Genomic DNA, 22,366 nt, shown 5'->3' with positions numbered 1-22,366 from the left:
CTTAAGTATGCCCGACTGTATTAAGGTGCCCCCATCATCCAGTCGGTAACAGGCCCAGAATTATCCAGTCGGAGACTAAGACTCGGAGGACACCGGACTTACCGACTGGATACACTCGGTTCGTCGTAACCTCCCTGGAGGGAAACTGCCGTACGTTTCCGGGTGCATTAACTAGCATTTATAGCATACATTACCTGTAACGCATGCATTCAATCGCCACTACTCCACCCTTGAATCAGAACCGTTGTGGAGGGCAGCGCACTCTATATAAGCCGCCCTCCCCCACTGGTGAAAGGGTTAGAAAAACATTGTACTCCATATTACACTCGGTAACCAGCTCCAAGAGCACTGAGACGTAGGGCTATTACCTCCACCATAGAGGGGCCTGAACTCATACAACCTCGTTGTAGCTAGGACTCTGCCCATCTCATTCGTACCCTACATATCTACTGTCAGGCTTACACCCACGACAATGGACTTGGAACACAAGAAACCGAAACGTCGAACATGAGTCATATAGTAGATACGATCAAGATGGAGATGTTCACCATTGAAACCACATCATTTCACGTGATGATTCGACTTGGGTTGGAGGATTTGGATCATGTTACATTCGAACAACCCGAGGGATGTTGATTTGAGTGGGAGTTCTTAAGTAATATGATTAATTGAACTCATTATCATGAACATAGTCTAAGTTGTATTTGTAAAGTATGTTGTAGAACAATAGCTCGCGTTGTAGCTCCCGTGTATTTTTTGATACGTTCCTAGAGAAAACTAATTTGAAAGATGATAGTAGCATTTATGCAGACTCGGTCTCTAAACTGAGGATTGTCCTCATTGCTGCACAGAAGGCTTATGTCCTTGATACGCCGCTCGGTGTGCCACCCTGGTATGTCCATTTTGCATCATGTTTTTTACTATTATTTATAGTGTTTTTAATGCATTTTCCCACTTGGTGGAGTAATTCTAATGCCTTTTCTCTCATAATATGCAAGGTTTACATAAAGAGGGAGAATGCTGGCAGATGGAATTCTGGACCTGAAAAAGCTATGTCAGAGTTACCTATTTTGCACATCTCCAAATGGGCTGAAATTTTACGAAAATTTAATTTGGAATAAATAAAAAATACTGGAGCAAAGAAGTACCAGACGGGGTTACCAGGTGCCCACTAGGCACGAGGGTGCGCTAGCACCACCTAGCGCATCCTGGTATCGAGTGGGCCCCTGGCCCACCTCTTGCGACCATCTTATGGTATAAATTCCCTTTTAACCTGAAAATAAATCAAGAAAGGACTTTTGGGATGAAGCGCTGTTGTCTCAAGGCGGGACCTGTGAAGGAGCACTTTTGCCCTCCGGTGGAGCGATTCCGTCAGAGGAAGTTCCCTCTCGGAGGGGGAAATTGAAGTCGGCGTCATCACCAACAACCCTCTCATCTTGAGGAGGCCAATCTCCATCAACATTTTCATCAACACCATCTACTCTCAAAACCCTAGTTCATCTCTTGTGCTCAATCTTGTACCGGAACATTGGATTGGTACGTGGGGTGTGACTACTAGTGTTGATTATATCTTGTAGTTGATGTTTTATGGTTTATTTGGTGGAAAATCATATGTTCAGATCCAATATGCTATTTGATACATGTCTGATCATGAGCATGTTTATCACTTGTGAGTAGTTACTTTTGTTCTTGAGGCCACGGGAGAAGTCATGTTGCAAGTAGTCATGTGAAGTTGATATTTGTTCGGTATTTTGATGATATGAATGTTGTGATTCCCTTAGTGGCGTTATGTGAACATCGACTACACCATCTTTATGCCGAAGGGAATGCTTTGTGGAGTAGTAATTAGATGGTGGGTTGCGAGAGTGATAGAAACTTAAACCCCAGTTTATGCGCTACTCCGTAAGGGGATGATTTGGATCCCTATGTTTAATGCTATGGTTAGAATTTATTCTTAATACTTCTCTCATAGTGCGGATTCTTGCATAAGGGTTGATCATAAGTGGGAGGTTTTTTCAATTAAGAACAACACCCAAGCACCGGTCCACCCACATGCAAATTATCAAAGTAACTAACGCGAATTAACCCAACATGACGAAAGTGACTAGATGAAATTCCCGCGTTCCCTAAAGAATGCTTTGCCTATTATAAGAAACTGTTCCAGCATATCCTTTTCCACAAAATAATTGGGATACCTTTATGCACTTGTCGTTACTATTGCTACTTGTCACTTGTTACAATTATCTTGCTATCAAACAACTTGTTACCGCTATTTGAGTGCTTGAAGAAATTACCTTACTCAAAATCGCTTGTCATTTCTTTCCGCTCCTTGTTGGGTTCGACACTCTTACTTATTGAAAGGACTATGATTGATCCCCTATACTTGTGGGTCATCAAGACTCTTTTATGGCGCCATTACCGGGGAGTGAAGCGCCTTTGGTAAGCGGAATTTGCTAAGGACAAATTTATATTACGTGATGAAATTTACTATTACTTGTCATTATGGAAAGTAATCATTTGAGGGGTTTGTTGGGGGTATCTTCACCTCGATCGGATACACCAAGAGTTGTCCCTCGATCTGCTAAACCTACTAAAAATGTTTATTATGAAATTCCTTCAGGTATGATAGAGAAACTGCTAGCTAATCCTCATGCAGGAGATGCAACAAAACATCCCGATATGCACCTAATCTATGTGGATGAAGTTTGTGGATTGTTTAAGCTTGCAGGTTTATACGGAGGTGAAGTCAAGAATAAGGTTTTCCCTTTATCTTTGGGAGGAAAGCATTTAAATGGTATAGGCTATGTGATGATACAGGATCTTGGAATTGGAATTGATTGCAATTGGAGTTTCACCAAAAACATTATCATATGCATCTCGTTCATCGTGATCGGAACTTTATCAATATTTTTTCCCGTGAAGGAGAAATTATCACTCTAGCTTGGGGGACGCTGAATTCAATGTTATATTCATGCCCCAATCATGAGCTCCCGAGAGAAATTATTATAGATATTTTTTATGCTCGACATTCTCGTAATGATTAAACCATGGTCGATACTTCTTGTTCTGGTTCTTTTATGAGATGACTATTGAATTCGGGTGGGATATTTTGGAAATAATTAAACACATCTCTAAAGATTGGGAACTCAATGAAGGTAAAGAGTCAGGTATAAAACTTACGTTTTATTGTGTTAAATCTTTTATGAATACCGATGCTTTCAATGATTTTAGCACTAAATATGGACTTGACTCTAAGATAGTAGCCTCGTTCTGTGAAACCTTTGCTACTCACTTTGATCTCCCTAAGGAGAATGGTTTAAATATCATCCGCCTATTAAATAAAAGGTTAAAGAACCAATTAAAGTTGAGGTGAAACTATCATTTACAATGTTGGCCCAGTTGTGCCTACTTCTTATATTGAGAAACCACCTTTCCGTGTTAGGATAAAGGGACATCCTAAAGATTCAACTGTGGTTAACAAAAGTTATGCTAGAACAATCAACCCCTCTAAGAAAATCAAGGTAGAACCTAGTACTGCTATGGTTAAAGATCTCTTGGTAGACAATATTGATGAGCATGCCATTTATTTTTTGTAATGAAGCTCCTAGAATTGCCAAACCTGATACTAAAGATACGAATAGACCCGTTGTTGGCATGCCTATCGTCTCAGTCAAAATAGGAGATCATTGCTACCATGGTTTATGTGATATGGGTGCTAGTGTTAGTACTATTCCTTTTAGCTTATATCAAGAAATTATACATGAGATAACACCTGCTGAAATAGAAGATATACTCCCTCTGTTTCATAATATAAGTGTTTTTAGAGATTTCACTAGAGGACTACATACGGATGTATATGGACATACTTTAAAGTATAGATTCACTCATTTTGCTCCGTATGTAGTCTCTTAGTGAAATCGCTTAAAAGACTTATATTTAGGAACGGAGTATATGTTATTATTAAACTTTCTAATAGAGGCACCATCACACCACTTGGGAATGTTAGAGATGTTGAAGTCTTGTGTGGAAAAGTAAAATACCCTACTGTCTTAGCTCACCACAAGATGATTTTTGTCCCATAATATTTGGTAGGCCGTTCTTGAACACTGTCAATGCTCAAATCGATTGTATAAAGGAAATTGTCAGTATTAATTTTGGTGGTATGTCTCATGAGTCTCATTTTTTCAAGTTTAGTAAGCAACCCCATGATAAAGAATTGCCTAGTAAATATGAAGTAATTGGTGTTGCTTCTATTTTCATTGCGCCTACTGATCCATTAGAACAATATTTGTTGGACCACAAAAATGATATGCATATGCATGAAAGAAATGAACTACATAATACGTTCTTTGAGCAAAAGCCTATCCTTAATCACAACTTGCCTGTTGAAACCCTAGGAAGTCCTCCTCCACCCAATGGTGATCCTGTGTTTGAACTATAGAAATTACCTCACACTTTGAAATATGCCTATCTTGATGAAAAGAAGATATATCTTGTTACTATTAGTGCTAACCTTACAAAGCATGAGGAAGAAATATTGTTAAGAACTCTAAGGAAGCACCGAGCTGCTATTGGGTATATTCTTGATGATCTTAAGGGCATTAGTCCCACTCTCTGTCAGCACAAGATTAATATCAAACCAAATGATAACCCGTTGTTGATCACCAACGAAGATTGAATCCCAAAATTAAAGAAGTGGTAAGAAATGAAATATTAAAGCTTCTCGAAGCACGTATAATTTTTCCCATAGCTGATAGTAGATGGGTAAGTCCCGTTCATTGTGTTCCTAAGAAAGGAGGTATTACTGTTGTTCCTAATGATAAAAATGAATCATTACACAAAGAACTGTGACTGGCTATAGAATGGTAATTGATTTGGGAAAATTAAATAAAGCTACTAGAAAATATCATTATCCTTTACCTTTCATAGACCAAATGCTATAAAGATTATCGAAGCACACACATTTTCGCTTTCTAGATGGTTATTTTGGTTTCTCTCAAATACCTATTTCACAACCTGATCAAGACAAAACCACCTTTACTTGTCCTTTTGGAACCTACGATTATAGACGTATGCCTTTTGGATTATGCAATGCACCTCCTACCTTTCAAAGATGTATGACTGCTATATTCTCTAATTTCTTTGAAAAGATTGTTGAGGTTTTCATGGATGATTTTTTTCGTTTATGGAACTTCTTTTGATGATTGCTTAAGCAACCTTGAACGAGTTTTGCAGAGATTTGATCAAACTAACCTTGTCTTGAATTGGGAGAAGTGCCACTTTATGGTAAATGAAGGTATTGTCTTGGGTCATAAAATTTTCGAATGAGGTATTGAGGCTGATAAGGCTAAAGTTGATGCAATTGAGAAGATCCCAAGTCCTAAAGATATTAAAGGTATCTGTTGTTTCCTTGGTCATGCTGGTAGGAGGTTTATTAAAGACTTCTCTAATATTTCTAGGCTTCTTACTAATTTATTACAAAAGGATGACCCTTTCGTTTTTATGATGATTGTGTAGAAGCCTTTGAAACAGTTAAGAAAGCCTTAACTTCTACTCCTATTGTTCAAGCACCTGATTGGAGCTTGCTTTTTGTAATTATGTGTGATGCTAGTGATTATGTTGTTGGTGCTCTTCTAGGACAAAGAGTTGATAAGAAATTAAATGTTATTCATTACGCTAGTAAAACTCTAGATAGTGCCGAGAGAAATTATGCTACTACTAAAAAAGAATTTTTAGCAGTTGTATTTGCTTGTGATAAATTCAGACCTTACATTGTTGATTCTAAAGTAATTGTTCACACTAATCCTGCTGTTATTAAATATCTTATGGAAAAGAAATATTCTAAGCCTAGACTTATTAGGTGGGTTCTTTTGCTACAAGAATACGATTTGCATATCATTGGTAGGAAAGGAGCCGAGACCCCCCGTAGCTAATAACTTCTCTAGGTTAGAAAATGTTCTTAATGACCCACTACCTATTGATGATAGATTACGTGATGAACAACTAGCTATGGTCAATATTTCTAATAACACATCGTGGTTTGCTGATTGTGCTAATTACATTTTTGCTAAATACATACCACCTAGTTTCACTTATCAGAAGAAGGAAAAATGTTGATTTAAGACATTAATTTTGGGATGACCCACATCTTTATAAAGACGGAGTAGATGGTATTAGTAGACGTTGTATACCTGAGCATGAACAAGAACAAATCCTTCAGAAGTATCACTCCGAGACTTATGAAGGATACCATGCGGGAGATAGAACTACACACAAGGTATTACATACTCGATTTTATTGGCCTACTCTTTTCAAAGATGCTTGTAATTTTGTCCTCTCTTGTGATGATTGTCAAAGAATTGGTAATATTGGTAGACTCAGGAAATGCTTATGAATTATTCACTTGTTATTGTACCATTTGGTGTTTGGGGATTTGATTATAATGGACCTTTTCCTTCCTCTAATGGGTACACAGATATTCTGGTTGATGTTTACTATGTCACTAAATGGGTAGAAGATATTCCAACCAATAGTATTGATCATAACACCTCTATTAAAATGCTTAAGGAAGTTATTTTCCCGTGTTTTGGAGTCCCTAGATACTTAATGACTAATGGTGGTTCACATTTTATTCATGGTGATTTTCATAAGTTGCTTGCTAGACATGATGTTCATCATAGAACTGCATCTCCCTATCATCCTCAGTCTAGTGGTCAAGTAGAATTAACCAATAGAGAAATAAAACTAATATTTCAAAAGACTGTCAATAGGTCCCGAAATAATTGGTCTAAGAAATTAGATGATGCATTGTGGGCCTACAGAACAGCTTACAAAAATCCTATGGGTATGTCTCCTTATAAAATGGTTTATGGGAAAGCATATGATTTATATCTTGAGTTAGAACATAAAGCTTATTGGGCAATTAAAGAACTCAACTATGATTTCAAACTTGCTGGTGAGAAGAGGTTATTTGATGTTAGCTCTTTAGATGAATGGAGAACCCAAGCTTATGAAAATGCCAACCAATTCAAAGAAAAGGTTAAAATATGGCATGACAAAAGAATCCAAAAGCAAGAATTCAAAGTTGGTGAATATGTTCTATTGTACAATTCTCATCTTAGATTTTTTGCAGGATAGCTTCTTCCAAATGGGAAGGACCATATATCATCAAAGAAGTTTATCAGTCTGGAGCTATTAAGTTCAACAACCCCGAAGGCACTAATTAGAAGGTGGTCAATGGAAAAAGAATAAAGAACTATATTTTAGGTACACCAATTAATGTTGAAACAAATATTATCCAAACCATGACACTACAGGAGCACATTAAGGAGACCTTCCAGAACACTCGAGAACTTTTAAAAGGAAGATGTACGTGATACGGTAAGTAAACAGACTCAGAAAAATCCGCAAAAATATTTTTCGTCAATTTTGGAATATTATAAAAATTAGGAAATTGAGAAACACACGGGAAGGCAACCGAGGTGCCCACTAGGCACCAGGGCGCGCCAGCTCCCCCTTGCGTGGCCAGATGTCTAGTGGGCCCCTCAAACACCTTCTTGTCTCCGTTTTCTTGTGGGACATGTATTTCCTTGTATAAAAAATCTCAATATATATCTCCCGATGATTTGACCCCCGTACCACGAAGAAAACCACTATTCTTGTCTCGTGCTATCTTTCTAACAGATCTAGATCACCATGCTTCATCAAGCCCCTCCAAGGACAAGTTCATCACGAGGGTCATCAACCCCTAATTGTCGGAGGTGGTGAAGCACCCTCAAACCATTGTGATGCGTGATGGGGTGCTTCACAACCGGGATGATCAAGGCCCAAGAAGACGGGGACTGTGGAACCTAGGCTTGAGGCGGTGGAGCAGGATATCTTCAGATGCCAAGGCATGATGGATCATGGACTCAGTGCCAACCACTCTATGATCACGGAATTCACTTGTGATCTAAAGGTGGATGGCAAGCCTGTGGAGGATATCGTCTTCACCCTTAACGAGAAAATCATTTTTTTGCAAGGCTAAATCTTCGATCTTCAAAACCAAATCTTTGAGTATGAAGAAGGTTTAAAGGTATGAGTTTAGTTGTGAGTTGTAGGACTCTGGAGACTCGTGCGTATTCTTATAATGTTTAGCCACTGCCATGGAAGCCGGAGGACAATTTTTACGCTATCTCATCATCTCACCACCACCTTCATCTTACCCACCAAATAAGGAGACTTGAGTACACGGGTATGGGCACTCCCCTTGGCTTGTGCCAAGATTGGGGTAGGTGCCTCGGTATCGTTTCACCATCACTCTTATTTATATTTATCCATCTTAGTTTGATCTTTAGGTATTTCCCTATTTAGTCAAATAAAAGTTTAGTTCGATCCATCATTTTGAGTGTTAGTTCCGTGATATATCTATCTACCTATGTAATGGAGTGAGAGTTATAAAGTAGAGTTTACTTTATGTTTTGCTTCTTTACTTTCTTTATTCAATCAAAATAAAAGGAAAATAATGAAAAATATCATATGTTAATCTTATAGTAAATAGTGACATCACATAAGGAAAAGTATAAGTGGTAAATTTGTTGAAGGTTGACAAACATAGCATTGTTTGGTGATGCAACACATGAAAGAATTAATAAGGTAAGAGAATATTTACATGCAAATACACTATCCTTGAAATCTTTTATGATTGTGAGCCCCCATTAATTATAATATGCTAAAACTATTGACATTGGACAAGGAATATAACGTAATGATTTATGCTTGTTCACATTCACATAGAAGTTATATTGCTATAGATCCTCTAACATGTGGTGTTTTCCCAATATCTTTGCTAGCCAAAACTCCGCACTAATTAGAGATACTACTTGTGCATCCAAAACCTTAAACCCAAATCCATGTTTCAAGAGTCAAGTAAGTTTTCATCGGTGCACAAAGCAATAAAAATTGCTTATAAACATGCTTGATCATTTAGTGTAAAGGAAATTAAGCGTTGTACAAACTTGTGATGGCGATAATAAAAGCGACGGACATCATAATAAATATTTCCATAACAAGTGGCAATATAACGTAACGTTCCTTTGCACTGAGAGGTTTGACATACAACCCAAAAGCGCATGCCAACCTCTACTTCCCTCTGCAAAGGGCCTATCTTTATCTTTATGTATTTACTTTTATGCACGAGTAACAATATTCTCCTCTACTCCCCTTTATCTTCTCTTTAGCAAGCATCATGTGGTGGGGAAATATCTAGACATATATATCTAGCTGAATGTGGGTGGTCATGAGTTATTATTGTTTACATCACCCTTGAGGTGAATACGTTGGGAGGCGGCACTATAAGCCCCTATCTTTCTATGTGTCCGGTTGAAACCTTTTCTCATATATATCCGATGAGTGTTAGAAATCATAGAACACTAAATGATGGTTGAGTATGTAGACTTTCTTGAAAGCTCCGATATGTGACCCTTCCTGAAAGTATGATGAACTGTGTTGCAAAGTTGACTGAAAACATAGTTTGTTAGTTTTCAATAGAATTTATGCTTCACACTTCGATGTTGTGATGAATTGCTACTTGTTTATAAGAAGCCTTTACGATGAAAGTTATATGATGAAAATGTTGTGATGAAGTACTTTATAAAGTTTTATTTGTTGTTATAATAATGAGCATGATGCCGCTATGTCCGTATTTTGTTTTTATCGACACCTCTCTCTCAAAGCATGTGGTCATGATTTTCATAATCGGCTTTCGCTTGAGGACAAGCGAGGTCTAAGCTTGGGGGAGTTGATACGTCCATTTTGCATAGTGTTTCGTTACTATAATTTATAGTGTTTTATGCATATTACCACTTGGTGGACTAATTTTAATGCCTTTTCTCTCATAATATGCAAGGTTTAAATAAAGAGGGAGAATGTCAGCATATGGTATTCTAGACCTGAAAAAATCTACGTCAGAGATTCCTATTGTGCACATCTCCAAATAAGGTGAAATTTTATGGAGATTTATTTTGGAATAAATAAAAAATACTGGAGCAAAGAAGTACCGAAGGGGGGCTACCAGGAGCCCACTAGGCACCAGGGCACGCCAGCCCCCTAGCGCGACGTGATGTCTAGTAGCCCCCCTGGCCCACCTCCGGTGACTATCTTGTGGTATAAATTCCCTTTTGACCTTAAAAAAATATGAGAGGACTTTTGGGATGAAGCTCCGCCATCTCAAGGCGGAACTTGGGCAGGAGCACTTTTGCCCTCATGCGGAGCGATTTTTCCGGAGGAACTTCCCCCGCGGAGGGGGAAATCGAAGCCATCACCATCACCAAAAACCCTCTCATCTTAGGGAGGCCAATCTTCATCAACATCTTCATCAACACAATCTCCTCTCAAAACCCTAGTTCATCTCTTGTGCTCAGTCTTGTACGAGAACCTCACATTGGTACCTCGGGTGTGACTAGTAGTATTGATTACATCTTGTAGTTGATGCTTTATGGTTTATTTGGTGGAAGATCATATGTTCAAATACAATATGCTATTTAATACCTCTATGATCATGTGCATGTTTATCACTTGTGAGTAGTTACTTTTGTTCTTGAGGCCACGGGAGAAGTCATGTTGCAAGTAGTCATCTGAAGTTGATATTCGTTTGATATATTGATGATATGAATCTTGTGATTCCCTTAGTGGTGTTATGTGAATGTCGACTACATAACACTTCACCATCTTTGGGCCTAAGTGAATGCATTGTCGACTAGTAATTAGATGGTGGGTTGCGAGAGTGACAGAAATTTAAACTGTAGTTTATGCGCTACTCCGTAAGGTGATGATTTGGATCCCTATGTTTAATGTTATGGTTAGAATTTATTCTTAATACTTTTCTCGTAGTTGCGGATGCTTGCTGGAGGGTTAGTCATAAGTGGTATGTTTGTTCAAGTAAAAAACAACATCCAAGCACCGGTCCATCCGCATATCAAATTATCAAAATACCTAACACGAATTAACCCAACATGACAAAAGTGACTAGATGAAATTCCCGTGTGCCCTCAATAATGCTTTGCCTATTATAAGAAACTGTTACGGCTTGTCCTTTGCCACAAAAGGATTGGGCTACCTTGCTGCACCTATTGTTACTATTGCTACTTGTAACTTGTTACAGTTATCTTGCTATCAGACAACTTGTTACTGCTATTTCAGTGCTTGCAGAAATTACCTTGCTGAAAACCGCTTGTCATTTCCTTCTGCTCCTTGTTGGGTTCGACACTCTTACTTACCGAAAGGACTATGATTGAACCCATATCCTTGTGGGTCATCACACCCCCAAGCATCATATGTGGATGTTGTGAACATGTAACAGACACAATTTTTGATGACTACTTGATAGTTTAGTGTGCCATACTTCACGACTTTGAAATAAACCTTCAAAGACGTTTTGAACGTCACGAAGCATATGAGATGCTCCAAGAGCTAAAATTGAAATTTCAGGCTCATGCCCGTGTTGAGATATAGGAGACCTCTGACAAGATTCTTTGCGTGAAAGGCGAAGGAGAATAGCTCAATCGGTGAGCATGTGCTCAGATTGTGTGGGTGATACAATCACTTGAATCAACTAGGAGTTGATCTTCCAGATAAGATAGTGATCGAAATAGTTCTCCAAGTCACTGCCACCAAGCTACTAGAGCTTCGTGATGAACTATAACATGTCAGGGATGAAGATAATGATCCCTGATCTATTCGCGATATTTTACACCGCGAAGGTAGAAATCAAGAAGGCGCATCAAGTGTTGATGGTTAGTAAAACCACTAGTTTCAAGAAGGTCAAGGGCAAGAACGGAAACTTTGAGAATGGAAAGCTAGTTGTCGCTCCAGTGAAGAAACCCAAGGTTGAACCCAAACCCGAGATTGAGTGCTTTCGTTGTGATGGGAATGGTCACTGAAAGCGGAGATGCCCCACATAATTGGCAGATAAGAAGGCTAGCAATGTCAACAAAAGTGTATTTGATATACATCTTATTGACGTGTGCCTTACTAGTGCTTGTCGTAGCCCGTGGGTATTTGATACCGGTTCATTTTCTAATATTAGTAACTCGAAACAAGAGTTGCGGAATGAACACGGAGTAGCTAAGGGTGAGGTGTCAATGTGTGTTGGAATTGTTTCCAAGGTTGATGTGATCACCATCGCACACTCCATGTACCTTCGGGATTAGTGATATACCTAAATAAATGTTATTTGGTGTCTGCTTGAGCATGAACGTTATATTGATTTTGTTTATTGGGAGACGATTATTTATGTAAGTTAGAGAATAATGGGTTGTTCTGTTTACATGAATAAATATCCTATATGATCATGCACCCAATATGAATGGTTTATTGAATCTCGATCGCAGTGATACACATGTTCATAGTATTGATGCCAGAAAATGCAAAGTTAGTAATGATAGTACCACTTACTTGTGGCACTGCCGCTTAGATCATATTGGTGTAAAATGAATGAAGAAACTCCATGTTGATGGATCTTTGGACTCACTCGATTTTGAATTGCTTGAGACATGCGAACCATGCCTATTGGTGTAAACGCATGAAGAAACTCCATGCTGATGGTTCTTTGGACTCACTCAATTTTGAATCGCTTGAGACATGCGAAACATGCCACATGGGCAAGATGTGAAGACCTCATTTTCCAGTGAGATGGAACGAGCAAGTAACTTACTGGAAATAATACATTTTGATGTATGTCTCCAATGAGTGATGAAGCACACAGTGGATATCGTTATTTTCTTACTTCACAGATGATTTCAGTAGATACGGGTATATTTACTTGATAAATCACAAGTCTGAAATGTTGAAAAGTTCAAGCAGTTTAGAGTCAAGTTGAAGATCATCGTGACAAGAAGATGAAATGTCTATGATGTGATCGTAGAGGTAAATATCTGAGTTACGAGTTTGGTGTAAATATTTAAGACAAACGTGGACGTTGTTTCCCAACTCATGCCACCTGGAACACCATAGTGTGATGGAGTGTCCAAACATTGTAGCCGTGCTCTATTAGATATGGCGTGTACTATGATGTCTCTTACCGTTTTGCCGCTATTGTTTTGGGATTATGCATTAGAGGCAACCTCATTCACTTTAAATAGGGCACCATCTAAATCCGTTGAGATGACGTCATATGAACTATGGTTTGGCAAGAAACCTAAGATGTCATTTCTTAAAGTTTGGGGATGTGATGCTTATGTCAAAAGGCTTTAGCCAAATAAGCTCAAACCCTAAGTGGATAAATGTGTGTTCATAGGATACCCAAAGGAAATAGTTTGGTATACCTCCTATCTTAGATCTGAAGGCAAAGTGTTTGTTGCTAAGAACGGGTCATTTCTCAAGAAAGAGTTTCTCTCAAAAGAATTGAGTGGGAGGATGGTGGAACTTGATGAGGTTATTGAGCCGTCACTTCAACCACAGAGTATCAAGGCGCAGGAAGATGTTCTTGTGGTGCCTACACTAGTTGAAGAGGAAGCTGGCGATGGTGATCGTGAAGCTTCAGATCGAGATACTACCAAACCTCGTAGGTCGACAAGGACACATACTAATCGAGAGTGGAATGGTAATCCTGTCTCGGAGGTCATGTTGTTGGACAACAATGAACCTACGAGCTATGGAGAAGCGATGGTGGTCCCGGATTCCGACAAATGACTGGAGGCCATGAAATCCGAGATAGGATGCATGTATGAAAACAAAGTGTGGACTTTGGAAGAACTACTTGATGGTCGTGAGTCTATTAAGTACTAATGGATCTTTAAAAGGAAGACAAACGATGATGGTAAATTTCACCATTTAGAAAGCTTGACTTGCCGCAAAGAGTTTTACGACAAGTTCAAGGAGTTAATTACGATGAGACTTTCTCACCCGTAGTGATGCTAAAGTCTGTTGGAATTATGTTAGTACTTGTTGCATTTTTCAGTTATGAAATCTGGCAGATGGATGTCAAAACATCTTTTCCTTCACGGTTTCCTTGAGGAAAAGTTGTATGTGATACACCAGAAGGTTTAGTCAATCCTAAGGATGCTAAAAGGCATGCGATCTCCAGCAATCCATTTATGGACTGGTGCAAGCATTTCGGAGTTCGAATAAGCGCTTTGATGACTGATCAAATCTTTTTGTTTATACAGAGTTTATGAAGAAACTTGTATTTACAAGAAAGTGAGTGGGAGCACTATAGAATTTCTGATAAGTATATGTTGTTGACATGTTGTTGATCGGAAATGTTGTAGAATTTCTGAAAAACATATAGGGTTGTTTGAAAGGAGTTCAAAATGGATCAGTCAAACAAGGAGTTCTTGCCTGTATTGTAAGGTGTAAATTTGAGTAAGACTCAAAGCTCGACCACGGCAAAAGAAAGAGAAAGGGCGAAGGTCGTCCCCTATGTCTTAGCCATAGGCTCTATAGTATGCCATGTTGTGTACCGCACCTCGTGTGTGCCTTGCCATGAGTCTATCAAGGGGTACAATAGTGATCCAATAATGTTGTTGCTAGTAGGTCTATTGATTCCACTAACGATTCTCTTAGACAACTTACACTTGAGTAAGAAAATGATCTATTGAAATGGATTATAGAGAAAGGTGTCTTCAAGAGCTTTGCCGGAAGTAAACATATCGAGGAAATTGTGCGCAAGCAAGGAGGACATCGGAAAAACAAGGTGTTGGCTACCTCAACGTCAACGGAGATGTTTGGGAAGAAGGTCCATATCCCATTCCTAAGTTTGTTCCCCAAGAGGAGAAGTGTCCCACTTCTCCCAAAGGAACAAGCTCACAAGATGGCCTTCTACCGCAAGACTACAAAGGCAAGGGAAAGCTTCAAGATGACATTGATCTATTTGAAGAAGAACCCGAAGCCAAGGTCAAGTGGGTTCCCAAGGACACTACTAGATCTACCTCAACAAGTACAACCACAACTCCAAGGATTCCCAGCAATTTGATGTGGATCCCCAAGAGGAAGAACTAGGGAAGTTCTTGAGGGGTGACTCCGCCAATGAAATTCACTCTTATTTATTTTGGCAAGAACTATTTGCAACCAACCTCAACCATATGCGTTAGTTCAAGGAGTCACAAATTCGCTCAAAGGTAAGCAAGGAACAAGGTAATTAATACATCTTTGGACATCGTCCCATTTGTGTTTCACTCCATGTCCATAGATATTCTTGCATATGTTCCTTGTGCTTTGGGACTAACCCATGTAGGTGAGAAGAGTATGAAAACAACAAGGATTTCTCCCAACTCAAGATGACCTTCATCAACTTTGAGCATCCACCGCTACTTCTCCAACTTGAAGTCTTCTAAGACAAAACACAAGGTTAGTTGATCCCTCTTAGTGGGGATGTCATATCAAGGGGGAGCTTTACTATAAGACTTGAGTATAAGCATCTTCTAAGGATATGAACACATTAATGCTTATGTAAAAGTGGTAACCCAACTTGTGCTTAACGATGAGCATGACCTATGATCAAGTATTCTTACTTGGCTCCTATGTCAATATACTCATATATAGATGACTTTGTCATCGCCCAAGTGCTTGATAGCTACTAGGATGTTTGTGCATTTCACCATGTCTTTCTGTATCATTCTTATTGTGTGAGCATGTTGGTCTGCATGTGTTTGAGCATTCGAGGACATCCAATTGCTATTATTTGGCTCCTGATTTATCTTTTGCCAATTGGATGGACAAGAATGCCTAGGACCCTTCTCTAGCTATCTATGATATCTCATCTCAAGTTATATTCATGCTTCGTCACAAAACTTGAACAAGCACTTGTTGATCCCTCTGTGTACAGGAGCACTCGGAGTTCCGTATCATCAATGGTTGACCTCAAAAACCTCTCTGTGAATGAACTCGGTGAAACCAACTTCACAGAGTCGGTTCCATCGAAGTACATAGTTGATCTAGGTTTTCCATCTCGGTACCATCGAAATCGCAAACTCGGTTCCACCAAGTTTCCCTGCCAGCTGATAGTAGAGGAACTCGGTGACACCAATTTCGTAATCTCGGTGACACCGATAGCGAATGGGTATATATTCTAGCGGATCAATTCTTTGATTTCCAATCGTCAAAGCCGTTTTGCCTCAAACCCTAAGTTGCCTCCTGGACCCCTGGTCGTCGCCCTTGAGTTCTCGTGCTTTTCCGCTGCTGGGAATCGCCACCGCCGATGGAATCTTCACCACCGTTGTCGCCGTACCAGACCACCACCAAGCTAGGGTATGGTTCTGGGCCCCTCTACATTCCTCCATCTGATTCATACGCAATGGGAAAGTTTTATCGACAAGCCACTATGCACAACCTCTCTATCCACCAGATGAATCTCGTAGATTAGAAAACTAGGAAGTTTTTATGGTTAACAGTCTATAGACCCCATCTCGATGACTCCGAGTTGCAAAACTCGGTGCTACCGATTTGGAAGCTAGGGTTCCTGAGAATGGACTCGGTGAGATCGAGTTTTCATTTACGGTTCCACCGAAATGATGACCAAGTTTCTGTTAAGGAGTTCATGTGTCCCGAAGACTCCGAAATTTCAAACTCGGTTCCATCGATATGAGTTCTATAGAAAGTTAGAACTAAGGATTTCTCTGTTCAAATTTGCAAAAACCTCTGAATTTTGTGATGCTCATCCTTTCTGTCTTTCCTATATCCAGTTCACAGGTTTTCTTGTTTGCTGCTGAATTGTGCTTGCTTATCAGATATGTCTAGTTCAGAAGATAGTCAAAATGACTTCAGAGAGTAGAGTTTTGAGATGGATTCAGGCACTAGTCCAGAGAAGTCTGACTCTGACCCTAGATCCTATAGCTCCCATGGTTTGCCCAAGGCAGCCACCATGTAGAAGAAGAAGCTGAATTCTGATGAAGAAGACTCAGACTTTGTGCCAGAAGATACTTCATATCTTTCAAAGGCTCCAAGGAAAGCTGCCAAGAAAGTAACTGCTACCCCTGCTGATCTGAGAGCACCTGAATATGCCAGGAAGAGCACAACACTTTCCGAGGATGTACCTGCCAAGAAGGCTGGTGTGAAAAGGCCTAGGAAGAGAATTTTTCATCTTGTTGGGAAAAAGACTACAGACAAGAAAAAGAAGTTCATGGTTGATGCAATTAAATCTGCTCCTAAGCCACGTGCCAAAGCAAAGAAGGTTGTAGCTCCCAAAAGGACTACCAAGGACATACCTGCAGCTGCCAAGAGCAAAGGCCCTGCATCCAGTGCACATGGTGTACAGGAGGAAGAAGATGAGAATGTACCAATTCTCGGGAAGCTTGGACCAACCCTTCCAATTCATAATGATGCTCATCCAATAGCAGAAGAAATGAAGAAGAGGAAGGATGTCAGACAAAGAAAGTGGAGAGCTAATGATCCATATGCTGTCAGAAGAAGAACTGTTGTTGATCCAAGGTTTCACACCAAGGAACAACAAGATTTTTATGAGACTGTCTTGTTTGACAAGAGTCCTGCTGTCAGTGATATGAGGTATCTTTACTGGGCATATATCAAGGAAAATAAGAATTTCTTTCCCCATGTCCAAGAGAACAGCAGGTTAGTGGACATTGAAAAGTTTGTTGGCAGAGAGATGGCCCCATGGAATGACGAGTTGATCATGCAATTCTATGCAACTGTTCATTTCTATGATGACTCTTTAGTCTGGATGACTGATGGTCACAAGTATGAAGCCACAATTGCTAAATGGGATGTTATCATTGGTTCCCCCAAGCAGGAAGATCGAGATGTAGATGTGTATGTAGAAGCAAAGCAGAGTCACAACTCAATGGCCAATATGTACAAGACAATTCCACACAAGTACTTGGCTAGTCACAAGATGGGTTCAGTGCACTTTCTGCAAGCAGGCATTCCTACAACAAACACAATTCTGAGATACACCCTCATGCCTAAATCAAGAGATGAAAAGATGATTAGAGGACACTCCATCAACCTGTTGCACCTGCTAGACACCCATACCTGATTCAGAGTGATGGATTTGACAGTAGAGACTATCTGAAGAACTGCTGTGGATCAGAAGAGATCCTGTGGATATGCTCCTTACATTCAGATGCTTATCAATGCCAAGCTAGGCAAGCATGCGTATCTACTTGATCATCCCCATCTATCTCTTCAGCCAGAGTTTCAAGACAATCAAGTGGTAAAGGATGACAATGATCCCAACTCAACTACAACAAGAATGGCAGCAAAGGCAGCAGAAGCTGGGGCTGCTAGAAATAGGCCACCTCGAGTTCCACGACTCAGAACTCCAGCTGAGCAAATGGCATTTCTAGTTAGCACTGTCCAAGGCATGGAGAAGAACATTCATGAGATACTGCAAAGATAGAAAAGCCTTGAGAGAGTCATGGAAACAAAATTTCATGACATGGATGTGAAGGTTTCTTAGTTGACAACTATAGTCAAACAGCTTCAGCATCAAGTTGACTCAGTGGAGATCCCACGCTCAGAACATGAATATGAAGATGAAGATGATGATGATGATGATGAGGAAGAGTCTTCTCCTCCCACTGCTACTCAGTTCAGCACCAGGCCTAGGTCAATTGTTGTACCTTCTCAGGAGACAAGACATACATCTTCAGCACAAGCTTCAACACCTTCCGCACCAGCTCCAGCTCAAGCTCCTTTGGTATCAACTCCTCTAGCTCCAGGACATTCAGCACAAGCCATCGCAGACGCTCTTCTGTCAACTCTGTCATCAACTGCCCAGAGAGACGGGTAGTCCTATACTTTTGAACTTTTTGGTAACTTGTTGCCAAAGGGGGAGAAACGTATAGATCATAAACTTTGTGTGAGAGAGAGCTTTTGACTTTATTTGCTATGTTTGGTTTTAAAAACTTTGCTCTTTTGGATGACTTTATCCTGTGTGTGATCATACTCTTTATCTTGTGTGACGCTACATTATTATCTTTTAGCTATCTTTGTGATGATCACTCACTTATCTTGTTGGTGCCATGTGTATTGCTATTCATTCCTATTTTTTTGCGCACCACCAAGATGTATGTGACATGAAAGAGTGACCAATGATCCTAATCGATTGTGCATTTCATTCAAACGCAAATTTTAAACAATGCACAAATTTAGGGGGAGCTCTTGCTTTTCAAATACTTCTCAAAGCGTCGATGCTAATAATTGATTATATCTGTTGTCGAATCTTTGATCTATATGTTGTCATCAATTACCAAAAAGGGTAGATTGAAAGCACAATTGCTCCCTAGGGGGGTTTTGATAATTGATCACAACATATGCATCATTAATATGTTTTCCAAGTATATTTCAGAAAAGTTCAAAAGATGCTATGGCTTAAGGTTTATGTGGAGATGCCCCTCGATGCAATAAAGGAATAATGTTGGCTCAAGCTTCAAGCTAGAAGACTCTTCATTTTATAGTTGTGAGAAATCACTTTTGAGTCCATAGGAAAGTCAGTACTATTAAAAGGGGGTGAGGTAGTAAAATGAACTGATTGCTCAAATGCTCAAAGGTAGTCACCAAAACACTTAGTCATTTTTCCCACATATCCACTCTGTCAAAATCCACATTCACAAATTCAGTGGCACCAACATTCCCATATCGGACCCAACGGGTTTGGCCTCAGACAGAAACCCTAGCCATTCCCACCAAATCGGTGCTACCGAGTTCAGTGTGACCAACATTCTGTTGCCAAGATACACAAAACCGGATTTTCCTAGTTTGAGTACCGGTGCCACCGAGTTTGGCCATCTGAACGTTAGTCACCTTTTCGGTGCCACCGAGTTTCATACATCGGTCTCACCGAGATTCAAAAGTTCATACCTTTAGTGCTAATCAGTACCACCGAGTTGTCAACTTCGGTGTCACCGAGTTTGCCCTTCTGTGTGTAACGGTTGGATTCTGGCTGTTGCCTATATATACCCTTTCACCCACCTCTCATTCGTGGGAGAAGCACTGAGAACACACACTTCACTGCCAGATCCATTTTCTGAGAGAGAGCCACCTACTCATTTGTTAAGACCATGATATTCCAATCCTATCATTTGAAACTTGATCTCTAACCTCCCCAAACTGCTTTCCACCAAATCAACCTCTGTTACCCATGCATATTCTATGAGAGAGTGGTTTGTGTTGAGGAGACTATCTTTAGAAGCACAAGAGCTAGGAGTTCATTGATCTACCACATCTATTACCTTTTGGAGGGTGGTGCCTCCTAGATTGGTTAGGTGTCGCTTGGGAACCTCCTACTTCGTGTTGTGGAGTTGAAACAAGATGTTTGTAAGGGCAAGGAGATCGCCTACTTCATGAAGATCTACAATGAGTAAGGCTAGTCCTCTGTGGATGGAAGCCTTGATGGAATAGACAAGGCCGCTTATTTGGGGACCCTTCGTGGGTGGAGCCCTCCGTGGACTCTCGCAGTTGTTACCCTCCGTGGGTTGAAGTCTCCACTAACATGGACATACGATAGCGCCACCTATCGGAACCATGCCACAAATCGTCGTGTCAACCTCATGCATTTGATATCCCTACCTTACTCCTCTACTTTACGCTTACATGTTTTACTTTCCACTGTTATACTATTATAATTGCATGTGTAGGGTGTACTTGACCTGTTATAACTCTCGTAGCTGTTTCTCAAGTAGAATTGGAAAAAGGCAAAAAAATATCTTGTCAAGTAGTCTAATCACCCTCCTCTATACATTACTCTACCACTGAGTTAAAAGGGATTTTTATTTAATTCAAAAATTTGCCACTTTGATTTCCCATTATGGTGATAGCATCGTCCTTTGCAACGATCAAGACTGGTAAGTCCATCAGTCCAAACAGTTGTCCATGTACCAGTAGAAGATCCGGCAGCTACTGCAGCCCCTGCTTCTTCGGGCGGAACCCGAGGCTGAGGTATTGGGTACCGTACGGAGTATTTGAAACACGGGAAAGAAGTACCACTCGGGTAATATTTCCAAAGGAGTTGCAAACGGGTCTGTCGGTTCACCAATCATTGATGGCTCGAGAACCGCTAAACCTACATTACATGCAATAGTACCTAGAATTACTACTGGAAAAAAATATAAAAGATCGTTGGGCCATGCGGGTTCCCCACCGACTTTCGCCTCGGTTCGACCAGTCGGTCTCACAGTCAGGCAAGATATACCATTACGCTCACGAGCAGAATCAACGCTTGAGCCTACCTTAGCACACATCCGTTACTCTTTAGGAGGCATCCGCCCCAGATAAACTACCCAGCTCGCAGTGTCCCCCCCCCCCGAATGATCGCTGTGGCGGTTAGGCATCCCTTGGTGGCCTTTCCCTTGGCTTCCAGCACGGAAGATGTCAGCAATAGCTCTGGCACCACTCTCTTCGACCTATCAGCTCCCCAATGCTTAACTGGATGGACTGATTCTATAGTTCTGTTTTAGTAGAAACTTGATTGATTCGTTCATGTATAAACAACTAAAGGAAAGGCTTCTAAACACACACTTGTCGTCTGGGGACCGCTGATAACCCACAAGTATAGGGGATCGCAGCAGTTTTCGAGGGTAGAGTATTCAACCCAAATTTATTGGTTCGGCAGGGGAAGCGAAAGAATATTCTCAAGTATTAGTAGTTGAGTTGTCAATTCAACCACACCTAAAAGATTAGTGTCCGCAAGCAAAGTATCAGTAGCAAAGTAGTATGATAGCAACGTTGTTAGAAACAGAACTGTTGATGGCAGACTATTCCTAACTGTTGTATCAATGGCGCCAGTAAGTTGCACGTGGACGGGGAACTATTCTTCCCCGGCAACGGAGACGAAAAAGTCTTGCAACAAGTAACAGCAGAGTAGCAAGGAACAGCAGTAGTAGCAAAGCAGAGTAACAACAGTAGCAACAGTAGTAGCAAAGTGGCCCAATCCCTTTTGTAGCAAGGGACAAGCCTGGACAAAGTAACATAGCAAGGACCAGTAGTAAAAGACTCGTAGGCAGTGGATCGGTGATGGATGAGTGTATAGATATGATTCATCATGTAACAACTATAACATGGAGAGATAAGTAATTAGCTCCCGTTTGTCAATCTAATGTAGGCATGTATTCCGTATGTAGTCATACGTGCTTAGGGAAAAGAATTTGCATGACATCTATTGTCCATCTCTCCCGTGGCAGCGGGGTCCTAATGGAAACTACGGGATATTAAGGTTCTCTTTTTAATAAAGAACCGGACCAACGCATTAACACGTGGTGAATACATGAACTCCTCATACTATGGTCATCTCCGGGAGTGGTTCCGGCTATTGTCACTCCGGGGTTACCGGGTCATAACACATAGTAGGTGACTACAACTTGCAAGATAGGATCTAAAACACACATATATTGGCGACAACATAATAGGTTCATATCTGAAATGATGGCACTCGGGC

Source organism: Hordeum vulgare, chromosome 1H (genome assembly GCF_904849725.1).
Source record: "Hordeum vulgare subsp. vulgare chromosome 1H, MorexV3_pseudomolecules_assembly, whole genome shotgun sequence".
In the NCBI taxonomy this organism is placed as follows: Eukaryota; Viridiplantae; Streptophyta; class Magnoliopsida; order Poales; family Poaceae; genus Hordeum; species Hordeum vulgare.
Note: the sequence above shows the minus strand (reverse complement) of the source record.